Source organism: Ursus maritimus, unplaced genomic scaffold (assembly GCF_017311325.1).
Source record: "Ursus maritimus isolate PB19 unplaced genomic scaffold, ASM1731132v1 scaffold_30, whole genome shotgun sequence".
In the NCBI taxonomy this organism is placed as follows: Eukaryota; Metazoa; Chordata; class Mammalia; order Carnivora; family Ursidae; genus Ursus; species Ursus maritimus.
In genome coordinates this window covers 22634805-22641039 of record NW_024425564.1, presented here as the reverse complement: position 1 = coordinate 22641039, position 6235 = coordinate 22634805, and the positions used below count along the sequence as shown (strand labels likewise).

At 39.9% G+C, this 6235-nt stretch overlaps 1 long non-coding RNA gene across 1 annotated transcript in view; it reads left to right on the top strand.

Moving 5' to 3' along the window:
* LOC103664912 overlaps window positions 1-1892 on the top strand; it is a 14968-nt gene extending 13076 nt beyond the window's left edge. Inside the window, exon 3 of the long non-coding RNA XR_569162.2 lies at window positions 1486-1892. This is a non-coding gene — a long non-coding RNA (uncharacterized LOC103664912). The remainder of the gene's footprint in view (window positions 1-1485) is intronic.
* Window positions 1893-6235: the final 4343 nt, after the last annotated feature.

Genomic DNA, 6235 nt, shown 5'->3' with positions numbered 1-6235 from the left:
TTTAAGAAGGAGAAGAACAGCTCCAGACATGACTCTGAAGCAACTGTATAATCAAATTTCAACTCATGTAGCCTCTCCCTTTGCCAAGCCCGTTAGTGGTATTATAGTAATATCTGTCTGTCAACAAATTTGATTACCCACTGCTTTGAGACGACTGAAAATAATAAATCTTAGGTGTCAGAATATCAACCAGGAACTACAAAAATGTTCTTCTCCATTAAGTTTTGGACAGGTAACCTATATTTACCTTTAAATATCTTGCTAAAACTGAAGGTCTTAATAGTATAAATAATAGTGGTAGTAATTCATACCACCCACCAATTTCAAAGACTAGATGAATGTTTAAAAGAGTATTATGGCTTTGTAAAGAGTTAGAAGAAACCAATGATTTATTAACATTCCAACTGCTGCCTTTTTTCCCCCTTCTTATGTCTTGACAATTCTTATCATAATGTCCTTAGCTGGTGATTCAGTAGAAATAATAAGCAGGTCTTAGCTTTAAAATTATACAACCCCCTCATTGAAAGCTGCAGACTCTTTGTTGCAATGACATTTTACTTATTTACTTATATGCTAGACATTGTTTGAAACTGGGTATTCAAAAATGAAGAGGCGTGGTCTCTTTCTTTAATGAGCTCATCATCTACTGAACATAATCTACAGAGAAAGAATTGCAGTAAGTTTTGTAATAGAAGAATGTTTGAGTTGCATGTGGAGACTAACCTAGGTGGTCTTCAAAGAAAAGTTTAAATTTTAGGGTTATATTAGAAGTATGTACATTTTTAAAGCTCACTAAATCAAACAATTAAGGTTTATGTACTTTAACATGTGTAAATTTTACGTAAATACTATACAGAGATGCTGAGCTCCAGTAAGTAGGATTGCTTTCTACAGAGGTAAGGGCTGGCAATTCTGAGAAGTCTTTCTGTGTATTCTAGACTTAATAAAAATATTTATGTATCATATGATATCTATATATAAAGATAGAAATATAGGTATGATCTCTAAAGAGCGAGAGCCAGGTTTCTCACCATTGAGAAGGAGTTCCATATGGAAATGGGTCAAATGGCAATGTACATCGTAGTGTTTGCTTGCAATAGAAAATACCAGTATAAATAGGTAGATATAAAAATAATTATTGATATATGTGTCTGTCTCTATATGCATGTGTGTATTTATCTATCAATTATTTGATAGATATTTATCTATCAATTATTTGATAGATATTTATCTATCAATTATTTGATAGATATTTCTACACAAAGAAATGAAGATTATAGAAATACTATATAGATATATAATTGATAGATAAATATGTACATATACATGCATGTCTATGCTCGCACATACACAGGCATAGATACGTATTTTCTAGTGTCAGAGAGTCCTCTTGCTCAACTATAGAGCCCAACAGTTAAAACCAGACATAGACAAGACTGCTTAATTCATGCTGTAACTGAAACCCATTGTGTTTATTTCTTATAGCACTTTCTTGAGGCATTGATGAAGACATTTTGCAATGACTGGAACGTTCCAACTGCCAGACCAGAAAAGCCCTGATAACTATAGAAGGTCTAGAACACCATACCTCACAAGTCCCCTTCCCTGCCCACGATCATGGGCTGAACAGATATCTATTGACCTCCATCCGTGATCGTGCCCTCTCTGACTACACTTTTGCACATACCCCCCGAACCCCCAGGTGCCCCAAGAACTCACTTCCTAAAAATACAATGTCAATGAAGATAGAATGGATTTAGAAGATCAACAATGGGGGGCACCTGGGTGGCACAGCAGTTAAGCGTCTGCCTTCGGCTCAGGGCGTGATCCCGGCATTATGGGCTCAGGGCGTGATCCCGGCATTATGGGATTGAGCCCCACATCAGGCTCTTCTGCTGGGAGCCTGCTTCTTCCTCTCCCACTCCCCCTGCTTGTGTTCCCTCTCTCGCTGGCTGTCTCTATCTCTGTCGAATAAATAAATAAAATCTTTAAAAAAAAAAAAGAAAAAAAAAGAAAATCAACAATGGTAGGTCCCTGGGTGGTTCAGTCAGCTGATTGTCTGACTCTTGATTTAGGCTCAGGTCATGATCTCAGCGTGCTGAGATTGAACCCTGCATTGGGCTCCCCACGGAGTGTGGAGCCTGCTTAAGATTTTCTCTCTCCCTCTTCCTCTACCCCTCTTCCTCCCTGCTCATGAATGCATGAGCTCTCTCTCTCTAAAATAAAAAAAAATCAACAATGGATGCTTAAAGTAGAAGTGAAAAAAATTATGAGGAATAATATATCTGTTTGTACCCTCCAAATATCTTTCCACAGATAATTTATTAGTTACAAAGCAGAAAAATAGTAGCTTTACAGTGAGAAACCTGGCAAACACCCCCTTCTCCAAGCGATTATGCTAAAGTCACCAATATTAGGACAAACTATCATCACGTGCCTTCCGGCATAGCACACTGAGAACAACACAAAACCATTTCTGTGACCTTCCTGCCAAAGCCTCATAACCTGGATCCAATCATGAGACAAACCTCTTTGAAAGAGACTCTATATAAAAACTTGCCTTTAGTCTTCAAATATGTCAAAGTCCAGAAAGACAGAGTAAATTTTCCAGATTAAAGGAAACTAAAGTGGTGTATGACAGCCAAGTGTGTGATTAGATTCTGGACCAAACAGTAAGTAACTAAAAAGAAGATTATTGAGAAGATTGGAAAAATTTAGATATAGGCTATGTTGACGTACACTCCTAATGTTAAGCTTCCTGATTTTGATAAATATACTATTGTTTATGAGGAAAAGTCCTCACAAAAACAATCGCTAAAATATTTAAGGTAAAAGATAAAATGACTCCAACCAATTCTCAAATAATTTACAAGATACATAAATATGGACGTAGATAGATATAGATTTATAAGGAGAGAAAGGCAGAAAGACAGAGAGGATTAGAAAGCAAATATAAATAATTTACAAATCTGGGTAAATTTATATGGGAGTTTCTCTTGTCATTTTTTCCAACTTTTATCTAAATTTTAAATTATAGCAAAATTAAAAATGATGGTAAGTTCCACTGATTCTTAAAATATAGAAAACTGGAGGGAAAACATAACTTCTACCCTAAAGGCAAGAAAATGCTAGATAATCTGTAAGATTACAACTCTTTTCGAATCCATCAGAGAAGCAAGGTTGCAGAACAGCCAAGAAGTCTGACATTTAAAGAAAGACAGGCCTTCCTAAGAATACAAGAACTGTCACCCCTGGGGCAAAGCATGAGGGGACGAGAAACCAGATGCCATACAAGGTGGAGAACAGAGGAGGCAAAGTATTTGTAGGGATAACAAAGTAATGAAAGACTTCAATATTCATATCCAAAATGTACAGGGAAGCCCGCACAGCACGTGTGAGAAAAAAGAATCCACCTAGATAAATAATACTCAAGCTGCTGGAAACCAAAGATAAAGAGAATATCTTGAACCAGTCCAAATAAAATGACACAGATTTCTCATTACAATCTACACAACCCAGAAGACAATGAAGTGACATCTTCAAAGTACCGGAAGAAAAATAACCTATCAACCCAGAATTCTGTGTCTTTCAAAAATGAAGCCAAATATTGTTTTGAACAACAAAAGCTTAGAGAATTCATTGCCAGCACACCTGTGCTAAAAGAAAAGTTAAAGACGTACGTTAGCGGAAGGACAATAATACGGGAAACATAGTTGTACACAAAGAAATGAAGATTATAGAAATACTGAAGAATAAGGAGTGATGGTTAATTTCATGTGTTAAACTGACTGAGCCAAAGGGTGCCAGATTCAGCATTATTTCTGGGCATGTATGTGGAGGGTATTTCTGGATGAGATTAGCATTTGAATCAGTGGGTTCAGTAGACTGTCTTCCCCAGTGTGGGTGGTCAGCATTCAGTCTGTTGAGGGCCTGGATAGGACACAAGGCCACGGAAGAAGAAGTGTTCCCCTTTTGCTTCCTGCCTGCATGCTTGAGCTGGGACATTAGTCTTCTCCTGCCCTTGAACTGGGACATGCGCCACTGGCTCCCTGGTTCTCTGGCCTTCAGATTCAGACTGGAATTACACCAAGGGCTTTCCTGGGTATCCAGCTTGCAGACAGCAGATTATGGGACTTCTCAGCATCTGTAACCAAGTGACCCAATTCCTCATAATAAATCCTCCTCCTTTCTCTCTCTCTTTCTCTCACCCCAGATCCTCCGCGACTTACAATGGGGTTAGGTCCCAATAAACCCATCACAAATTGAAAGTATCATAAATTGATAATGTATTTAATGCGCCTAACCCCCTAACATCATAGTCCAGCCTAGCCTACCTCAAACATGCTCAGAACACTTACATGAGCCTATAGGTGGGCAGAAGCATCTAACACAAAGCCTACTTGATAATAAAGTGCTGACTCTCTCATGTAATTGATTGAACACTGTACTGAATGGTCGTCAGTGTATTGCTTGGTTACCCTCGTCATCCAGCCTGGGAGCTGCGGCCACTGCCCAGCATCAAGGGAGAGGATCACACTGCCCGTTGCTAACCCAGGAAAAGGTCAAAGTTCAAAATTCTAAGTATGGCTTCTATTGAATGCGTATCACTTTCACACCATCATAAAGTTGAAAAATCCTAAGTCAAACTATCATAGTTGGGGACTGTATATGTGCATACACACACACGCGCACACACACACACGCATGTGTGTGTGTGTGTGTGCGCGTGTGTGTGTATACATATACATACCCAACATAGATGATACAGATGTAGCTATCGTAATGGTTTTGTTTTCCGGGAGGAAATGAAGAAAGTAAATATAAAGAACATTTTTAAATTGATAATTGTTCTAAAAGATCATTCAATGATTAAAACAAAAAAAGTTATCAGGTGTGGGCTTAGAGACTATTTACATCAAAATTTAAGAAAACGATAGCACAAAGAATGGGGAAAGGGACTTGGGAGTAGAAGTTGTAAGTTGTGAGACCCTTAAGCTGCTCCGGAAGTGCTGTCTTATTTAAAGGTAGAATGTGACTAATGAAAGATATACACGTATTATCAAACCTAGGGCAATCATTAGAAAGCCATAAAGGAGATACGGAAAAACAAGCCATAGTGGAGATAAAATGGAATCATAGAGATGCTCTATTGGTGCAAGGGTAGCTGCCTCTTTCAACGGAACACAGCGTAAGTGACGCTGCATGACTTCTGAGGCCCGGTCAGAGAAAGCAATACAGCTTCCTCCCGGCTCTCCTTTGGGGGACACCACCTTGGAAGACCCGAGCCAGCCTGAAACTGGTCTGGCCATGCTGGAGAATACCCCAGAGGGGCTACGCAGAGACAGGGAGACGTGCGAGGCGTTCTTACCCCAGCTCTTCCAGAATGACCAGCTCAGCCACCAGACACGTAAGCGAATGAGGCTCTGCGATGCCTCCGCCATCTGACTGCAACCTCACTCAGAACCATCCAGCTGAGCTGTTCCTGCTTCCTGGCTCACAGAAACCCACGAGAGATGATAAACGATTCGTGTTTTAAGCCACAGCAATCGACAACCAAGGCAACAATACACAGCCCTTAGCATAACGCCTGGCTTGTAGGAAGAGCATAATTGATCGCCTTTTTCTGTAGTTTTGCGTTTCTGTGCACTAGAGGGCGCTCCATCTGTTGACCGAGGGCCTCAGGCAAGCGGGTGTAGTTTTCCAACAAAGCCACCAGGAGGAGCCAGCCCCTAATTTTTCACTGTCCCTTGCAGGAGGTAAACTTGGCAAAAACAAACAAAAAACAAAAAAACAAAAAAACGGGAGAAGCCTTTAGAACCAGTACGCTAGCATACATAAGGAAGCTTTATTACAGGACATTCTGCAAACACATTCTAAAAAACAAGGAAGCTTATTTTGCTATGCAACGCTGCCCTGGGACTGGATGTGCAAACAAAAGATCAGAAAATCTCTCCCCCCTCCACCCCCCCCCCCCCCGCCCCCCCCCCGGCTTTGAATGTAGCAGAGCAGGTTATATTCTCTTTAATCCCGTAAAAAGAGAAGGGATCTGCAAGTGTATGATTTCTGAACAATGCTGTATCTAATCTCTGTCATATCTAGACACATAGAAAAGCAGTCTCTATGCTGCAGTTAGCTTCTGATACGGTTTCACGCTGTCCCAAATCACATTTGTACCACCACTGTAACTTACAATTGTTCAAGTTTCCCCTTTTTATGGTTCTTTATTTTGTATACA